Source organism: Triticum dicoccoides, chromosome 6A (genome assembly GCF_002162155.2).
Source record: "Triticum dicoccoides isolate Atlit2015 ecotype Zavitan chromosome 6A, WEW_v2.0, whole genome shotgun sequence".
NCBI classification, from domain to species: Eukaryota; Viridiplantae; Streptophyta; class Magnoliopsida; order Poales; family Poaceae; genus Triticum; species Triticum dicoccoides.
Genome location: NC_041390.1, coordinates 479466120 through 479485441, shown reverse-complemented (window position 1 = coordinate 479485441; position 19322 = coordinate 479466120).

Below are 19322 nucleotides of genomic sequence, written 5' to 3'. Positions count from 1 at the left end.
CGCCGGCGGCCCACACCACGCCGCTGCTCCGGCCACCTTGGCCCGCCTCCGCCGCCGCCATGGGGCGCCCCCGCCGCCGCTCGTCACGGATCCGGTCGGGCCGGACCGGATCTGGCGACCTCGAGCTAGCCGCCGTCTCGCCGGCATCCTCCCCGCCTTCTTTTCCGGCGAAGGTCCCGCCCCACATCGGTTTGCGCGCCGCCCCAATCCGGATCTGAGAGGTTGACTTTTTCTCCTCGAGATTTCTACCAAGTCCCCGAAATTCCCAGATTCATATGCCCATGTTCATCATGTCGTAACTTTGCACCTGTAGCTCTGTTTTGGGCATATAGCATATCAAAATGTTCGACTCAGAGAGTACATCATTTCATCTCATTGCATCATTTTAATTTGAGCTCATATTGATACCCGAAATGCTGTTAGAAGAGTGCTATTTGAGTTAATTGTCAGATCTGCTGCACCTTATAGCTATTTGTCATTTTTGCCATGATTATTGTGTGCATGATATGCCCCTGAGCTCTACATATGTTTTGTTACATGCTTTGCCATCTATCCAGAGGTGCAACCCATGTATTTTTGTGATGTGTGTGGTGCCTAGCACAAGCTTGCAAAGTGGTGCATTCGTTAATGTTGATTTCAGGGACTTAGCAATTCCACTAGGTCCTTGATCTGTTTATATCAATATGCCATATGTTCATGTTGTTTCCTAGTGATCCGTGCCCCTTTTGAGGATGATCAGTAATGATGTTTTGTTAATCTTGTAGTGATCTATCCATCCATGTCTTTGTTTGCAATTATGGAGCACCCTAGCTTGAGTCAATCGAGCTCTACTTTTGTCATTTCGTGAATCTGGGCAGATTGTCTACTTGTTAACTGATTATGTTTTTGCCATGTTCACATGCTTGCAATTGTATTTTCTGATCCCTTTTGGCTCAAGGTCACTACGGGACTTTTGTTAAGCTCTTTGAGTAGCTCCATGCCATGCTTTACTTTGCCATGTTCAGGTCCTGTAGCCTATAGTTTTCATGCTCCGAAGAGTGCTATCTGATCTGAAATTCCAGACAAGTGTTAATTTCACTAAGTCTGAGATCTGATTACCATTTGCATTTTCGCCATGCTTGTTTGAACCTGTTAATGGATGAATTGGCCGTAGCTCAGTGCTAGACTTTTTCTAAGCTTCATGAATGGATTCCTGCCATGTATTTTGATGCCATGTTTGGGTGCTGTAGCATGTTCATCTTTTTGCATTTAGATGGCTACTTGCTGTAAATCGCAGAACATGGTCATATTTGAATTGCTTGCCATTTCCAAGCCGTAACTCAGATTCCGGTGATCTTTATATCGTTTTCAAGCGATTTCATCTCACTTTTCCAGTGGCACACTTGGATTTCCATGTTGAGTCCAGGTTCATGCATTCCTTGTCAAATCATGCATATGCATCGCATACCGCATCCCGCATATCATCCCATGTTCATGTGTTGGTTGTTTACTATGTTGTGTGCTTCTTTCCGGTGTTTGCTTCTTCGGGTTGGTTCCGATAACATCGCGTTTGTGAGGATATGTTCGACTACGTCCGTTTGTTCTTCTTCATGGACTCGTTCTTCTTCCTTGCGGGATCTCAAGCAAGATGATCATACCCTTGAAATCACTACTATCTTTGCTTTGCTAGATGCTCGCTCTTTTGCTATGCCTATGATGCGATACCTACCACTTGCTTATCATGCCTCCCATATTGTTAAGCCAAGCCTCTAACCCACCTTATCCTAGCAAACCATTGTTTCGCTATGTTACCGCTTTGCTCAGCCCCTCTTATAGCGTTGTTAGTTGCAGGTGAAGATTGAAGTCTGTTCCTTGTTGGAACATGGAGATGTTGTTCCTTGTTGGAACATGTTTACTTGTTGGGATATCACAATATATCTTATTTTAATTAATGCATCTATATACTTGGTAAAGGGTGGAAGGCTTGGCCTTATGCCTGGTGTTTTGTTCCACTCTTGCCGCCCTAGTTTCCGTCATATCGGTGTTATGTTCCTGGATTTTTTGTTCATTACGCGGTTGGGTAATAATGGGAACCCCTTGACAGTTCGCCTTGAGTAAAACTCTTCCAGCAATGCCCAACATTGGTTTTACCATTCGCCGCCTAGCCTTTTCTTTTCCCTTGGGGGTCGCGCGCCCAAGGGTCATCATTATTTTAACACCCCCGGGACAGTGCTCCTCTGAGTGTTGGTCCAACCGAGCGATGTCCGGGGCTACCAGGGGCAACTCTGGGCTGGCCTACCCGTACCTAAGACAATCTGAGTGTGCCCTGAGAAAGAGATATGTGCAGCTCCTATCGGGATTTGTCGGCACATTCGGGCGGTGTTGCTGGTTTAGTGTTACCCTGTCGAAATGTCTTGTAACCGGGATTCCGAGTCTGATCGGGTCTTCCCGCTAGAAGGTCTATTCCTTCATTGACCGTGAGAGCTTGTGATGGGCTAAGTTGGGACACCCCTGCAGGGATTTCAACTTCCGAAAGTCGTGCCCACGGTTATGGACAGATGGGAATTTGTTAATGTCCGGTTGTAGAAAACCTGAAGTTGACTTTATTTAAAATGCATCAACCGCGTGTGTAACCGTGATGGTCTCTTTCCGGCGGAGTCCGGGAAGTGAACACGGTGTTGGAGTTATGCTTGACTTAGGTTGTTTTAGGATCACTTCTTGATCATACTTTTATTGACTGTGCTTTCCCTTCTCTTCTCGCTCTCATTTGAGTATGTTAGCCACCATATATGCTAGTCGCTTGCTGCAGCTCCACCTCATACCTTCCCTTACTCATAAGCTTAAATAGTCTTGATCGCGAGGGTGCGAGATTGCTGAGTCCCCGTGACTCACAGATACTTCCAAAACCAGTTTGCAGGTGCCGATGAGACCGTGCAGATGACACAACCAAGCTCAGGAGGAGCTCGATGAAGATCTTGTCCTTTGTGTTGTTTTCGTTCTAGTTGATCATTAGTGGAGCCCAGTTGGGGTCGATCGGGGACCTTTGTCGCATTTGGGGTTATTCTTTTATTTTGGTTCCGTAGTCAGACCTTGATTGTATCTGAATGATGTAATGATTTATTCATGTAATTGTGTGAAGTGGCGATTGTAAGCCAACTATGTATCTTTTCCCCTATTGTATTACATGGGTTGTGTGAAGATTACCTCACCTGCGACATTGCTTTCAATGCGGTTATGCCTCTAAGTCGTGCTTCGACACATGGGAGATATAGCCGCATTGAGGGTGTTACAAGTTGGTATCAGCGCCTTCCCCGACCTTAGGAGCCCCATTGCTTGATCGTTTTTAGCGGCCGAGTTGAGTCTAGAAAAAAAATGTTTTGAGTCATTTAGGAATTATATATCGGAGAGTTTAGTAATTCTTTTACTTCCCAGTCTCCTCATCGCTCTGGTAAGGCATCCTGACGTAGAGTTTTGACTCTTCTCTTCTCAAATTTCACTAAAAAAAATTTAGGATCACGCGGGTATCTTGGAATCGTTCCGATGGTTTTGTGACGAGAACATTGTTCTTGGTGCCTCCTGTCTTTAGGGGTTGTGGCAGTGTCCCGAGGAGTTGAGCTCCGAGGTGTTGTCGTCACAATTTTATCGTTGCAGTTCTGGAATACCTGAGTTTAGTATGCCAACATCGAAAATCTCTTTTATGCAGTTCGTTGGTGAGATAACCTCGACGCCACCCAGTACTGGGGCGGGAGTTCGGGAGTATTGCCATAACTCGTATAACGGATGCTTTTTGAAGGTTGAGGTAGATGATTTCCGAAGGTTTCTTGGTTATGTGTTGAAGGATGGATACAGCTGGATGTAGGATTTGTTAGTTTTGGGTGAGATATTATGCTTCCCCTGTATTCCCAGCACCTGATTGCATAACCGGAAAATTTTGGGAGTTTATAAGTGGGAATTCAATTAGCTCTTAGGATATCTTTCCGACAAATGTATGATACGAAATTGGGGTTCGACGTCTAGTGGTCCGCCTATCCACGGTCGGTTTTACAGTGGTCTCGTTGTGTCTTAAAGAGTCCTTGGCTATGCCGACTCGGGGACGCTTCGTATGTCATGTGCATTGCCTTGTACATGATGGTGCTATACGATCGAGCCCGTGTAGGCCCCACCACGAAAACTTCGGACGAAATCTCTATCATATGTTTGTTCCGGCTTATTCTGCAAGCCAATCTTTTGTTTTGTTTTGAGTTGTGGTATTCGAGTTGCTTCGAAGTCAAATGTTGATTCCATACCTTTTCCTAAGCGGTGTTCTGATACCTCGATGTGAGTACTAGTCCTTCTTGATCATCGAGATTGTCTTTCCAATCCTTTTTAACCGGTGTGCTTCTCGTCAAGTGGGTCCGATCATTTCAACATCCGCAAGATCAAGTATCAGTTTCTTCTGAACGGTGTTTGTTTCATCCGTCTCCAAGTTGCCTTTGTTTTCCCGCCCACCCACCCTTTTTCTTCAAGGAATCCGATGTCTTAATCAAGTATCCTTTTATTCTTGTGAAGTCTCTCCATCCTTTTCCGTCAATATTCTTATCCGGTGATTCTCATGAAGATCCTAACGGAGCTTCAAGTTATCATTCTTTGTTTCTTCTCTTCTCCGATGGTTTCAATTCAAGCTATGTTGATCATACCCTTTTCCTCGTTTCAAATACCTTCTCATGCCGGTGCACTTTATTATCATTCCACTTCTTGCTATTTATTGTTCCGGAGTGCTCATAATATCTAGAAGAATCGTGTTTCCACTCTGCTTTCATTCAAGCTCTTTTGAGGATGTTTATCTCATTCAAGCCTTTTAAATCAACCGGTGTAATCTCTCCTTCAAATCATTTCAACGGTGTATCTTTTGATTGGGCCCTAACCCACAGGTCATTTTCCCAGGATCTTACTTGACTCTTCTTATTTTCCCGGAGCTATCCAAATTTCTTTTCGAAGTGTGAGGTATGAATGAATTTTCATCAGTTAGAGGGTTTCTCCAAGATCTTTCAAATTCTTTTCATCGTTGGCTCAACCTCTTCGTTTTGATTCTTCCAGAGTGCCTAAATAATTCTTGGTGGTGTTACTCGTCGTCATTCTTGGATTTTGAAGACCGAAGAAGAGTTTCTCTTTAATCTTGCTCCTTTCTCTTCAAGATTCGTGATTCTAGCTTGTTGCCATCCTCTCGTAATTGTCTTGATCATGAGAATTCTTTTCACCTATTCGGAGCAATTCAAGATTCTGCTAAGTTTGATTAGTCGGAGGCCATCATTTCGGTATTCATTATCAGCTTTCAGCTATCATTCTCCAATTTTACCGGTGTTTCCCTCAAGTGATCTTTAATCGGCTCGTGATCTCTTTGTTCTCTTTTATGTAAATTCCCCTCAAGTATCTTCATTTGTTCTCTAATTCTTCCCGGTGTTTTCTTTATCTTTACTTCAATCGTTTTCAATTCTTACGATGGTTCGTTCAAGACTTCTCGTCATTCGTTTATCATATCCATTCTTTCGTTGTTTCATCCTACCGGTGGATTCGTCGAAGACGTTCTCAAGTTTATGTTATATCTCTCTTAATCCTTGTTACGAGAATAAGTAGTGTGCCAAATCCGTTGATTGTCATCAATTTAATTGGTGAAGGTTAAGCATAATGTAATTCTTATTCTTGTTTCATCCAAGTGCTTAATTTCCTATTCCGGAGGCTCATCAAAGTCCTGATTTCAATTGTTTCATCTTCTCTTTTTCCTGGAGCTCCAACAATTTTCAATTACGTCTCCATGGAGATTCATTTAAATCATTGCAAGGCTTCAATCTTATTATTTTCATCATTCAATTATTTTGGATCATTCTTTTATTACCGGAGTTCTTCATGAAGGTTCTACTTGATGGATTCATCAAGGATTTAATTCATTCTCGAAGTTTACATCGAGATTCATTTCTAGGGAGCTCAAGCTTTCTTCATCTTGCTATCGGGAGTGCATTTCTTTCTACCGTATCATTGGAGGTGGTTTTACATAATTCTTGATAATTTGAGTTCATGATTCACATGTTATTAAGAATGAGGTATTTTATATCCATCAATCTCTTCTTTGGAGTTATCCTGGGTTATGTCACCAAAGACTTCCCTAAGGATTGTTGCTATCTATGGTGTTTACAAAGGACCCAAGTTCTTCATTTATCCTCCCGGTGAAATAAGTTTCTCGTCTCCTCATTCATATCAATCCAATTCTTTTCCCGTGAATGGCAGGCTGTCACCTCATAATTTGAGATGTATTCCATAAGACCATATCAAGCTTATTCTTTTTGTTGTTGGTTTTCCAACAACTCCGTTCTAACATTTGTTGTAACCGTGCTCTCTCAAGATCTTGTTTTCCCTTTGTTCCGGAGGCATTGTGATGTTGCTCTCTCCAACCCATCTTCTTGTTTTCTAAGGATCGTGTTCTTTCCATGCCTATACATTTAACCGGAGTGCTGTCCGAATTTGTAATTCCTTGTTTCCTCTTTCCTACCGGAGTGCTTTCAACTTCATTTGTCTCCGTTGTATTCTTTTCTCGGTATGGCTTAACCTTTTCAAGGCTCTTTGGTTTCACTCGTTTGTCAAAGGAGCAACTTAGTTTTACCTCTTCAATTTCTCTTCCGTTGTCCCTCCAGTGCAATTCTAGATCTCGGGACGAGATCCTCTCGTAGTGGTGGAGTGTTGTAACGCCCCGAGACCGATGTGCCAGGTGGCGTCTAGTTATTCGCTGTTGTTTGACTTGTCATTGCTTGCGTGTCATGCATTGCATATCATGTCATCATGTGCATTTCATTTGCATACGTGTTCGTCTCATGCATCCGAGCATTTTTCCCATTGTCCGTTTTGCAATCCGGCGCTCCTATCTCCTCCGGTGGTCATTTCTACCTTGTTTTCATGTGTGGGGGTTAAACATTTCCGGATTGGACCGAGACTTGCCAAGCGGCCTTGGTTTACTACTGGTATACCGCCTGTCAAGTTTCGTACCATTTGGACTTCGTTTGATGCTCCAACGGTTAACCGAGGGACCGAGAAGGCCTCGTGTGTGTTGTAGCCCAACACCCCTCCAATTTGGACCAAAACCCACCAAAACCATCTCCATCTTCTAGAGCGTTCGATCACGATCGCGTGGCCGAAAACCGCACCTCATTTGGACTCTCCTAGCTCCCTCTACCTCTATAAATAGACCCCTTCATTTTCGTTTTCGGATCTTTCCCCGAAACCATAGGTTCTTCCTCCTCCAGCCGACGGACACGTCCACCCTCTCGCCCGGACATGTCCGCCTCGTCCTGCGCCCAACCGCGCGCTGCCACCTATCTACCGCGCCTCCTCTCTCTCCCCCGCGCCGCCGCGGCCCTGCGGGCCCACGGCCGGCCCGCCCGGCCCGACCGTGCCCCGCGCCTGGGCAGTTCCCTCACCGCCGCCCGAGTGCACCGCGCCGCCGTCCTTCGACACCGCGCCGGCGAGCGCCGCCCGGCGCCGCCACCGCCATCACCGGTGACCCTCACCTCGCCGCTGCTCCGGCTACCTTGGCCCGCCTCCGCCACTGCCATGGGGCGCCCCCGCCGCCGCTCGTCACGGATCCGGTCGGGCCGGACCGGATCCAGCGACCTCGAGCCAGCCGCCGTCTCGCCGGCGTCCTCCCCGCCTTCTTTTCCGGCGAAGGTCCGGCCCCGCATCGGTTCGTGCGCCGCCCCGATCCGGATCTGAGAGGTTGACTTTTTCTCCTCGAGATTTCTACCAAGTCCCCGAAATTCCCAGATTCATATGCCCATGTTCATCATGTCGTAACTTTGCACCCGTAGCTCCGTTTTGGTCATATAGCATATCAAAATGTTCGACTCAGAGAGTACATCATTTCATCTCATTGCATCATTTTAATTTGAGCTCATCTTGATGCCCGAAATGCTGTTAGAAGAGTGCTATTTGAGTTAATTGTCAGATCTGCTGCACCTTATAGCTATTTGTCATTTTTGCCATGATTATTGTGTGCATGATATGCCCCTGAGCTCTACATATGTTTTGTTACATGCTTTGCCATCTATCCAGAGGTGCAACCCATGTATTTTTGTGATGTGTGTGGTGCCTAGCACAAGCTTGCAAAGTGGTGCATTCGTTAATGTTGATTTCAGGGACTTAGCAATTCCACTAGGTCCTTGATCTGTTTATATCAATATGCCATATGTTCATGTTGTTTCCTAGTGATCCGTGCCCCTTTTGAGGATGATCAGTAAGGATGTTTTGTTAATCTTGTAGTGCTCTATCCATCCATGTCTTTGTTTGCAATTATGGAGCACCCTAGCTTGAGTCAATCGAGCTCTACTTTTGTCATTTCGTGAATCTGGGCAGATTGTCTACTTGTTAGCGATTTTGCCGGGGATGTTGTAATTGATCCGTGCATGCTATGCTATTGTTCTTGCCATGTCTAGCTTGTATAATGTGTATTCCTGATGGTTGTATGCTTAGATTGTCATGCCATGCTCTGTAGTGAGTGCATCGAGCTCGTAAACATGCCTACTTGATATCTGTTTCAGCATGCTCCAGTTTTCACTAAGTCTGAGAACTGATTATGTTTTTGCCATGTTCACATGCTTGCAATTGTATTTTCTGATCCCTTTTGGCTCAAGGTCACTAAGGGACTTTTGTTAAGCTCTTTGAGTAGCTCCATGCCATGCTTTACTTTGCCATGTTCAGGTCCTGTAGCCTATAGTTTTCATGCTCCGAAGAGTGCTATCTGATCTGAAATTCCAGACAAGTGTTAATTTCACTAAGTCTGAGATCTGTTTACCATTTGCATTTTCGCCATGCTTGTTTGAACCTGTTAATGGATGAATTGGCCGTAGCTCAGTGCTAGACTTTTGCTAAGCTTCATGAATGGATTCCTGCCATGTATTTCGATGCCATGTTTGGGTGCTGTAGCATGCTCATCTTGTTGCATTTAGATGGCTACTTGCTGTAAATTGCAGAACATGGTCATATTTGAATTGCTTGCCATTTCCAAGCCGTAACTCCGATTCCGGTGATCTTTATATCGTTTTCAAGCGATTTCATCTCACCTTTCCAGTGGCACACTTGGATTTCCATGTTGAGGCCAGGTTCATGCATTCCTTGTCGAATCATGCATATGCATCGCATACTGCATCCCGCATATCATCCCATGTTCATGTGTTGGTTGTTTACTATGTTGTGTGCTTCTTTCCGGTGTTTGCTTCTTCGGGTTGGTTCTGGTAACGTCGTGTTTGTGAGGATCTGTTCGACTACGTCCGTTTGTTTTTCTTCATGGACTCATTCTTCTTTCTTGCGGGATCTCAGGCAAGATGATCATACCCTCGAAATCACTACTATCTTTGCTTTACTAGATGCTCGCTCTTTTGCTATGCCTATGCTGCGATACCTACCACTTGCTTATCATGCCTCCCATATTGTTAAGCCAAGCCTCTAACCCACCTTATCCTAGCAAACCATTGTTTCGCTATGTTACCGCTTTGCTCAGCCCCTCTTATAGCATTGTTAGTTGCAGGTGAAGATTGAAGTCTGTTCCTTGTTGGAACATGGAGATGTTGTTCCTTGTTGGAACATGTTTACTTGTTGGGATATCACAATATATCTTATTTTAATTAATGCATCTATATACTTGGTAAAGGGTGGAAGGCTCGTCCTTATGCCTGGTGTTTTATTCCACTCTTGCCGCCCTAGTTTCCGTCATATCGGTGTTATGTTCCCGGATTTTGCGTTCCTTACGAGGTTGGGTAATAATGGGAACCCCTTGACAGTTCGCCTTGAGTAAAACTCTTCCAGCAATGCCCAACATTGGTTTTACCATTCGCCGCCTAGCCTTTTCTTTTCCCTTGGGGGTCGCGCGCCCAAGGGTCATCATTATTTTAACCCCCCCGGGCCAGTGCTCCTCTGAGTATTGGTCCAACCGAGCAATGTCCGGGGCTACCAGGGGCAACTCTGGGCTGGCCTACCCGTACCTAAGGCAATCTGAGTGTGCCCTGAGAAAGAGATATGTGCAGCTCCTATCGGGATTTGTCGGCAGATTCGGGCGGTGTTGCTCGTTTAGTTTTACCCTGTCGAAATGTCTTGTAACCGAGATTCCGAGTCTGATCGGGTCTTCCCGCTAGAAGGTCTATTCCTTCGTTGACCGTGAGAGCTTGTGATGGGCTAAGTTGGGACACCCCTGCAGGGATTTGAACTTTCGAAAGTCGTGCCCGCAGTTATGGGCAGATGGGAATTTGTTAATGTCCGGTTGTAGAAAACCTAAAGTTGACTTTATTTAAAATGCATCAACCACGTGTGTAACCGTGATGGTCTCTTTCCGGCGGAGTCCGAGAAGTGAACATGGTGTCGGAGTTATGCTTGACGTAGGTTGTTTTAGGATCACGTCTTGATCATACTTTTATCGACCGTGCTTTGCCTTCTCTTCTCGCTCTCATTTGCGTATGTTAGCCACCATATATGCTAGTCGCTTGCTGAAGCTCCACCTCATACCTTCCCTTACTCATAAGCTTAAGTAGTCTTGATCGCGAGGGTGCGAGATTGCTGAGTCCCCGTGACCCACAGATACTTCCAAAACCAGTTTGCAGGTGCCGATGAGACCGTGCAGATGACGCAACCAAGCTCAAGAGGAGCTCGATGAAGATCTTGTCCTTTATGTTGTTTTCGTTCTAGTTGATCAATAGTGGAGCCCAGTTGGGGTCGATCGGGGACCTTTGTCGCATTTGGGGTTATTCGTTTATTTTGGTTCCGTAGTCGGACCTTGATTGTATCTGGATGATGTAATGCTTTATTCATGTAATTGTGTGAAGTGGCGATTGTAAGCCAACTATGTATCTTTTCCCCTATTGTATTACATGGGTTGTGTGAAGATTACCTCACTTGCGACATTGCTTTCAATGCGGTTATGCCTCTAAGTCGTGCTTCGACACGTGGGAGATATAGCCGCATCGAGGGTGTTACAGAGGTATTGAAGTTGATAAAGCTAAAGTTGATGCTATTAAAAAGATGTCGTGTCCTAAGGACATTAAAGGTATAAGAAGTTTCCTTGGTCATGCCGGTTTTTATAGGAGGTTCATTAAAGACTTCTCAAAAATTTCTAGGCCTCTGACTAATCTATTACAAAAAGATCTTCCTTTTGTCTTTGATGATGATTGTGTAGAAGCATTTGAAATACTTAAGAAAGCCTTGATTTCTGCACCTATTGTTCAGCCACCTGATTGGAATTTACCCTTTGAAATTATGTGTGATGCAAGGGATTATGCTATAGGTGCTGTTCTTGGACAAAGAGTTGATAAGAAATTAAATGTTATCCAATATGCTAGTAAAACTCTAGACAGTGCCCAGAGAAATTATGCTACTACTGAAAAAGAATTTTTAGCAGTTGTATTTGCTTGTGATAAGTTTAGACCTTATATTGTTGATTCTAAAGTAACTGTTCACACTGATCATGTTGCTATTAAATATCTTATGGGAAATAAAGATGCTAAACCTAGACTTATTAGATGGGTTCTCTTGCTACAAGAATTTGATTTGCATATTATTGATAGAAAGGGAGTTGAGAACCCCATTGCAGACAACTTGTCTAGGTTAGAGAATGTTCTTGAAGACCCATTACCTATAGATGATAGCTTTCCTGATGAACAATTATCTATCATAAATGCTTCTTGTACTGCTCCATGGTATGCTGATTATGCTAATTACATTGTTGCTAAATTTATACCACCTAGTTTCACATACCAGCAAAAGAAAAGGTTTTTCTTTTATTAAAGACATTACTTTTGGGATGCCCACACCTTTATAAAGAAGGAGTAGATGGTGTTATTAGATGTTGTGTACGTGAGCATGAACAGGAATAGATCCTATGCAAGTGTCACTCTAAGGCTTATGGAGGACACCACGCTGGAGATAGAACTGCACATAAGGTATTGCAATCCGGTTTTTATGCGCCTACTCTTTTCAAAGATGCCCATAAGTTTGTCTTGTCTTGTGATGAATGTCAAAGAATTGGTAATATTAGTGGACGTCAAGAAATGCCTATGAACTATTCACTTGTTATTGAACCATTTGATGTTTACAACTTTGATTATATGGGACTGTTTCCTTCCTCTAATGGGTATACACATATTTTAATTGTTGTTGATTACGTTACTAAGTGGGTAGAAGCTATTCCAACTAGTAGTGCTGATCATAACACCTCTATTAAGATGCTTAAAGAAGTTATTTTTCCAAGGTTTGGAGTCCCTAGATACTTAATGACTGATGGTGGTTCACATTTTATTCGTGATGCTTTCTGTAAAATGCTTGCTAAGTATGATGTTAATCATAGAATTGCATCTCCATACCATCCATAGTCTAGTGGTCAATTAGAACTAAGTAATAGAGAGATTAAATTAATCTTGCAAAAGACTGTTAATAGATCTAGAAAGAATTGGTCCAAGAAACTTGATGATGCATTATGGGCCTATAGAGCTTCATATAAAAATCCTATGGGTATGTCTCCGTATAAAATGGTTTATGGAAAAGTGTGTCACTTACCTCTCGAACTAGAACATAAGGCGTATTGGGCCATTAAAGAGCTCAATTATGATTTCAAACTTGCCGGTGAGAAGAGACTATTTGACATTAGCTCACTCGATGAGTGGAGAACCCAGGCCTATGAGAATGCCAAACTGTTTAAAGAAAAAGTTAAAAGGTGGCATGACAAAATGATACAAAAGCGTGCATTTAATGTAGGTGATTATGTTTTGTTATATAACTCTCGTTTAAGATTTTTTGCAGGAAAACTCCTCTCTGAATGGAATGTCCTTACGTTATCGAGGAGGTCTATCGTTCCGGTGCCATAAAAAACAACAACTTCGAAGGCACAAATCCAAAGGTGGTGAACGGTCAAAGAATCAAACATTATATCTCAGGTAATCCCATAAATGTTGAAACCAATGTTATTGATATCGTAACCTCGAAGGAGTACATAAGGGACACTTTCTGGAATGTTTCAAACTCCGAAAAGGAATAGGTATATGGTACGGTAAGTAAACCAACTCCAAAACCGTTCTAATAGCAATTTTTCTCTGTTTTGGAATATTTAAGAAAATAGGAAAATAAGAAGTAGTTCGAAAGGGAAATGAGGCATCCACGAGGGTGGAGGGTGCGCCCTACCCCCTGGGCATGCCTCCCTGCCTCGTGGGCAACTCATGTGCCCTCCGAACTCTGTTTTCTTGCACGATACTTCTTTTGGTCGATAAAAAATCATTATATAAACTCCCGAAGGTTTTGACCACCGTACCACAACACAATACTCTATTTTTATTTTGAGTTGTTTCTGCAACAGATTTAGAGCAAGATGTCTTCTCAAGAGTTAGTCGGGGAGAGTCGGGTATCTCATCCGACACCGGGGCCAGGAGAAAATAGTGATGCTGACCACTTTGGGCCATCATTGAAGTAAGAGATGGAGGCCGACTTGAAAAGGATAGATACCATGGAGGAGGATCAAGAAGTTACCTCTCGTCTCCAAGCCAGATTCACGATGGAGGCATTTCAGAGCTCGGCAATTCCAAACTCGGTCATCCCTCCTAATGCTAGATTTCTTTCTTATGAAAATATGAAAAAGAGTGTTACTTGTTCTCCCACAGATATGCAACATCCATGGGTGAAAGGAGCTTTAGCCGTCACGGGTAAGCTCCGTAGGAAAATAATGGATCTCAAGCAGCAAGTCAATAAGCTCGAATACGAGAATCATATCCTAAGGGGCATCATCACCAAGAATATCACATCACCACCTCCGAAGAAAGAGACATAAATACATGGGTATGGGCACTCCCCTTGCCAACTGCCAAGCTTGGGGGAGGTGCCCCGGTATCGTATCACCATCACACTTCTATATTTACCGTTTTTCTTATTTTGATCCTTTTGGTTATATCTTGATCTAGTAGAATAAAGTTTAGTATGATCTACCTTTGAGTTTTTGTGTTGATCCTTATCTATGTAATCGAGTCCATGAGCTATATATAATAAAGATTAGTCTTGAGTCGAGGACTTGGTTATCTTGCTATGATCTTGAGGGAATAAAAAATAATAAAAATAAATAAAGAGATCATATTGATCTTATGGAGATTAATGACTTCACATATAAAGAGTATGATGAATAAAAGTTGTTGAGAGCTGACAAACATAGTTTTGGTCATCGTTGCAATTAATAGGAAGTAATAAATAAAGAGAGGTTTTCACATATAAATATACTATCTTGGACATCTTTTTATGATTGTGAGCCCTCATTAAAATATGACATGCTAAAAAGTTGATGTTGGACAAGGAAGACAACGTAATGGGTTGTGTTTTCTTATATCCGAAATAAATTATATTGTCAAGGATCATCCAATATGTTGAGCTTGCCTTTCCCCCTTATGCTAGCCAAATTCTTTGCACCAAGTAGAGATACTAGTTGTGCTTCCAAATATCCTTAAACCCAGTTGTGCCATGAGAGTCCACCATATCTACCTATGGATTGAATAAGATCCTTCAAGTAAGTTGCCATTGTTGCAAGCAATAAAAATTGCTCTCTAAATATGTATGATCTATTAGTGTGGAGAAAATAAGCTTTATACGAGCTTGTGATATGGAAGAAATAAAAGTGATGGGCTGCATAATAAAGGTCCCTATCACAAGTGGCAATATAAAAGTGACATTATGTTGCATTAAGATTTTGTGCATCCAACTATAAAACCACATGACAACCTCTGCTTCCCTCTGCGAAGGGCCTATCTTTTATTTTTGTCTTATACCTTATACAAGATTCATGGTGATATTCACCTTTCCTTTTTACACTTTATCCTTTGGCAAGCACTATGTGTTGGAAAGATCCTGATATATATATCTAATTGGATGTAGGTTTTCATAAAGCATTATTGTTGATGTTACCCTTGAGGTAAAAGGTTGGGAGGCAAAACTATAAGCCCCTATCTTTCTCTATCTCCGATTAAAACTTCATACCCATAAGTATTGCGTGAGTGTTAGCAATTGTGAAAGACTAAATGATAGTTGAGTATGTGGACTTTCTGAAAAGCTCTTATATTGACTCTTTCCGATGTTATGATAAATTGCAATTGCTTCAATGACTGAGATTATAGTTTGCTAGTTTTTCAATGAAGTTTCTGATTCATACTTGACATTGTGAATAGATTGTTACTTTAGCATAAGAAATCATATGACAATATATTATATATGTTGCTATTCTAAGAATGATCATGATGCCCTCATGTCCGTATTTTATTTTATCGACACTTCTATCTCTAAACACGTGGACATATTTTTCGATATCGGCTTTCGCTTAAGGACAAGCGAGGTCTAAGCTTGGGGGAGTTGATACATCCATTTTGCATCATGCTTTTATATCGATATTTGTTGCATTCTGGGCTGTTATTACACGTTATGTCACAATATTTATACCTTTTCTCTCTTATTTTACAAGGTTTACATGAAGAGGGAGAATGCCGACAGCTGGAATTCTGGGCTAGAAAAGGAGCGAATATTAGAGACCTATGCACAACTCCAAAAGTCTTGAAACTCCACGAAAGATAGTTTTGGATTATATAAAAAATATTGGGTGAAGGAAGCACCAGAGGGGGGCCACCCACCGTCCACGAGGGTGGAGGGCGTGCCCCCCTGCCTCGTGCGCCACCTGGAAGCCCCCCAATGCCCATCTTCTGGTATAAGGTGTCTTTTGCCCTAGAAAAAATCACAAGGAAGCTTTCGGGGCGAAGTGTCGCCGTCTCGAGGTGGAACCTTGGCGGAACCAATCTAGGGCTCTCGCGGAGCTGTTCTTCCGGGGAAACATCCCTCCGGGAGAGGGAAATCGTCACCATCGATCCTCTCATCGGGAGGGGGTCAATCTCCATCAACATCTTCACTAGCACCATCTCCTCTCAAACCCTAGTTCATATCTTGTATCCGATATTCGTCTCAAAACCTCAGATTGGTACATGTGGGTTGCTAGTAGTGTTGATTACTCCTTGTAGTTGATGCTAGTTGGTTTATTCGGAGGAAGATTATATGTGTTGGCCCGAATAAGCCGCGGCGCCAGTGTCGGACGTGTCGGGCGCATGTATGGGCACGTGTCGGGCATGTCAGGCGCGGCGGGACCGCAGTGTAGGCGTGTGTGGTCGGGCTTGTCGGGCGCGACGGATTCGCGTGGGACGTGCGGGACGCACTGGTGCAGTCGGGCTCGTCGGGCGCATCGGATGCGCGCGGGACATGCGCGATGCAGCAGCGTGGCGTGTGTGTATGTGTGCGTGCATTTAATTCACTATCGTAGAGTGGTTAGTTGCAGCGGGCGCTGGCTATGTGTGGTGATGACCAGGTATTACGAATGAGTAGGTGCTCAAGTTGGGAGAAGATCGGATCACCAGGAGCATGGGCGTGCGTGGGTGTTGTAGCTACAAAGCCGGCTGGGGCGTGTGTTAGTGCATGCATAGGAAGAGGCCATGCAGTTAGTGGCTGGCGTGCGTGAGTGCGTGCCTGGTGTGAGTCCGGCTATATAAGCCATGTATTGGTGTTGTGTTTGAGTTTGGTGCTCTTGGAATAGTAACGGGGTTGTGTGTGCAGCCGGGTGAAACTCCAGTGTGCCCTGTTCTTTCTTCTACCTATAGTCCTGAGCTGTGAGGGAGAGGCTGGCGCCAATAATTGGTATTCAGAGCCACAAGGTTCGAGGGGCGGCCGTGGCGCACGGTGGCATCCGCGGCGAGCGCGTCGTGCGTGGCCGACATGGAGGCATCGGCTGCGGCGCGCGGCGAGCACGTGGCGATGGCAACGAGCGGCGAGTCCACGGCTGTGCGATGTGATGTCATGCGAGCGAAAGGCACGGCAGTTCTGGAGATGAGGAGGTCGCGATGGACCTGCATGGTGGCGCAGAGGTCGCGACGGCTCGGCGCGACAGCCGTGGAGGCGCGTGGCACGGAGACGCGGCGTGGCGGCGCACGGGACTGCGGGCTGCTGCTGCGGCAGCGAGCGACGGCTTGTGCCGGAGACGCAGCGCAGGTGTACATGGCGACGAGGCGATGACGACGAGCCAGGGCCCCTGTCAGTAGGCCGTGCGGCGAGGCCACGGCTTAGGGGGTGAGTGTTGGCCCGAATAAGCCGCGGCGCCAGTGTCGGACGTGTCGGGCGCGTGTATGGGCGCGTGTCGGGCGTGTCAGGCGCGGCGGGACCGCGGTATAGGCGTGTGTGGTCGGGCTCGTCGGGCGCGATGGATTCGCGTGGGACGTGCGGGACGCACTGGTGTAGTCGGGCTCGTCGGGCGCGTCGGATGCGCGCGGGACGTGTGGGACGCAGCAGCGTGGTGTGTGTGTATGTGTGCGTGCGTTTAATTCACTATCGTAGAGTGGTTAGTTGCAGCGGGCGCTGGCTATGCGTGGTGATGACCAGGTATTACAAATGAGTAGGTGCTCACGTTGGGAGAAGATCGGATCACCAGGAGCATGGGCGTGTGTGGGTGTTCTAGCTACAAAGCCGGCTGGGGCGTGTGTTAGTGCATGCATAGGAAGAGGCCATGTAGTTAGTGGCTGGCGTGCGTGAGATAGTGGCTGGCGTGCGTGAGTGTGTGCCTGGTGTGAGTCCAGCTATATAAGCAACGTATTGGTGTTGTGTTTGAGTTTGGTGCTCTTGGAATAGTAACAAGGCTGTGTGTGCAGCCGGGTGAAACTCCAGTGTGCCCTATTCCTTCTTCTACCTCTAGTCCTGAGCTATGAGGGAGAGGCTGGCGCCAACAATATGTTCAGATCCTTTATGCATATTAATACCCCTCTGATTATGAACATGAATATGAGTTGTGAGTAGTTACGTTTGTTCCTGAGGACATGGGAGAAGTCTTGCTATAAGTAGTCATGTGAATTTGGTATTCGTTCGATATTTTGATGAGATGTATGTTGTCTTTCCTCTAGTGGTGTTATGTGAACGTCGACTACATGACACTTCACCATTGTTTGAGCCTAGGGGAAGGCATTGGGAAGTAATAAGTAGATGATGGATTGCTAGAGTGACAGAATCTTAAACCCTAGTTTATGTGTTGCTTCGTAAGGGGCTGATTTGGATCCATATGTTTCATGCTATGGTTAGGTTTACCTTAATTCTTCTTTCGTAGTTGCGGATGCTTGTGAGGGGGGTTAATCATAAGTGGGATGCTTGTCCAAGGAAGGGCAGTACCCAAGCACTGGTCCACCCACATAACAAATTATCAAAGTAACGAACGTGAATCATATGAACATGATGGAAACTAGCTTGACGATAATTCACATGTGTCCTCGGGAGCGCTTTCCTTTATATAAGAGTTTGTCCAGGCTTGTCCTTTGCTACAAAAAGGATTGGGCCACCTTGCTGCAAATTGTTTACTTTTATTACTTGTTACCCGTTATGAATTACCTTATCACAAAACTATTTGTTACCGATAATTTCAGTGCTTGCAGAGAATACCTTACTGAAAACCATTTGTCATTTCCTTCTGCTCCTCGTTGGGTTCGACACTCTTACTTATCGAAAGGACTACGATAGATCCACTATACTTGTGGGTCATCACTTGTCCTCAAGTGAAAGCCGAAATCGATAAATATGTCCACATGTTTAGAGATAGAGGTGTCAGTAATATAAAATACAGACATAATGGCAACATGATCATCTTTTGAAACAACAATATACAATGACTAATTTCTTATGCTAAAGTAATAATTCGTTCACAAGGTAAAGTATGAATCGGAAATTTCATTGAAAACTGAAAAACTATGATCCTAGTCATTGAAGCAATTGCAATTTATCATAATATCGGAAAGATTCAATGTAAGAGCTTTTTTATAGCAAGTTCACATACTCAACCATCTTTTAGTCTTTTATAATTGCTAGCACTCACGTGATACTTATGAGTTAAAGCCTCAATCATACAGAGAGAAAGATAGGGGCTTATAGTTTCGCATCCCGACCTTTTACCTCAAGGGTAATGTCAACAATAATACTTTATGATAACCTACATTTGAGTGGATATATATATCTGAATCTTCCCCAACATATAGTGCTTGCCAAAAGGAAAAAAGGAAAGGTGAATTTCACCATGACTCTTGTATAAGGGTAGAAGGTAAAAATAAAAGATAGGCCCTTCGCAGAGGGAAGCAGAAGTTGTCATGCGCTTTTTTGGTTGGATTCACAAAATCTTAATGCAAAAGAACGTCACTTTATATTGCTGCTTGTGATAAAGAACTTTATTATGTAGTCTATCGCTTTTATTTCTTCCATATCACAAGTTCGTATAAAGCTTATTTTCCTCACACTAAAAGATCATA